The following is a 1,782-nucleotide window of genomic DNA, read 5'->3' on the forward strand; positions in this document are numbered from 1 at the left end:
TTGTTCACCAATGAACTAAGTGATCTGGATCAACTGACATTGCCTCAGAAGAGACAGGATCCTGAAAAGTTCATAATACCTTGTACCATAGGCACCATGATCTTTAAGGCTCTGTGTGACCTTGGTTCAGGAATAAACCTCATGCCCCTCTCTGTAATAGAGAAACTGGGAATCTATGGGGTGCAAGCTGCTAAAATCTCATTAGAGATGGTAGACAATTCAAGAAAATAGGCTTATTGACAAGTAGAGGACGTGTTAGTAAAGGTTGAAGGCCTTTACATCCCGTCTGATTTCATAGTCCTGGATACTGGAAAGGAAGAGGATGAATCCATCATCCTAGGAAGGCCTTTCCTAGCCACAGCAAGAGTTGTGATTGATGTGGACTGAGGAGAATTGATCCTTCAAATAAATGAGGACAACCTTGTGTTTACAACTCAAAGATTTCTCTCTGCATCCATGGAGAGAAAGCAGAAGAAGCTTCTTTCAAAGCAGAGTCAACCAAAGCCCCCACAGTCAAACTCTAAATTTGGTGTTGGGAGGCCACAACCAAACTCTAAGTTTGGTGTCAAAACCCCATATCCAAACTCTAAGTTTGGTGTTGGGAGGTCTCAACAAAGCTCTGCACACCTGTGAGGCTCCATGAGAGCCCACTGTCAAGCTATTGACATTAAAGAAGCGCTTATTGGGAGGCAACCCAATTTTTATTTACCTAACGATATTTTTCTTAGTTATATGTCTTTATAGGTTCATGATCATGTGGAGTCACAAAATAAATATAAAAATTGAAAACGGAATCAAAAACAGCAGAAGAAAAATCACACCCTGGAGGAAGACCTTACTAGCGTTTAAACGCCAGTAAGAAGCATGTTTTGGGCGTTCAACGCCAGAACGGAGCGTGGTTCTGGCGCTGAACGCCAGAAATGGGCAGCATCTGGGCGTTTGAACGCCAGAAATGCACCCTGGAGGAGAGCTGGCGCTGAACGCCCAGAACAAGCATGGTTCTAGCGTTCAACGCCAGAAATAGGCAACAAATGGGCGTTCAACGCCCAGAACAAGCACCAATCTGGCGCTGAACGCCCAGAGTTGTGTGCAAAGGCATTTTACATGCCTAATTTGGTACAAGGTTGTAAATCCTTGAACACCTCAGGATCTGTGGACCCCACAGGATCCCCACCTACCTCCACTCACTCTCTTCTCTCTTCTCAATCATCCTCTATTCCCAATAAACCCTCTTCCCTATTAACCCTTCACCACTCACATACACCCACTCTTCCCCATAAACCTACCCAATAAACTCCACCTACCTTCAAAATTCAAAAATCAATTTCCCACCCAAACCCACCCATATGGCCGAACCTTAACCCCCCTCCCTTCCCTATATAAAGCCTTCCATTCTTCTTCATTTTCACACAACACAACACTCTCTTCCCCTTCTTGACCGAAACACACCTCCCCCCTCTTCTCCATATTTTCTTCTTCTTCTTCTTCATCTAACTCTTTCTTTTCTTGCTCGAGGGCGAGCAATATTCTAAGTTTGGTGTGGTAAAATCATAAGCTTTTTATTTTTCCATTACCATTGATGGCACCTAAGACCGGAGAATCCTCTAGAAAAGGGAAAGGGAAGACAAAAGCTTCCACCTCCGAGTCATGGGAGATGGAAAGGTTCATCTCCAAAGCCCATCAAGATCACTTCTATGATGTTGTGGCCAAGAAGAAGGTGATCCCCGAGATCCCTTTCAAGCTCAAGAGAGCCCATTCATGGAGCTCAAAAGGTGCAGGAAG

The sequence above is a fragment of the Arachis ipaensis genome, chromosome B04 (genome assembly GCF_000816755.2).
Source record: "Arachis ipaensis cultivar K30076 chromosome B04, Araip1.1, whole genome shotgun sequence".
Classification (NCBI taxonomy): domain Eukaryota; kingdom Viridiplantae; phylum Streptophyta; class Magnoliopsida; order Fabales; family Fabaceae; genus Arachis; species Arachis ipaensis.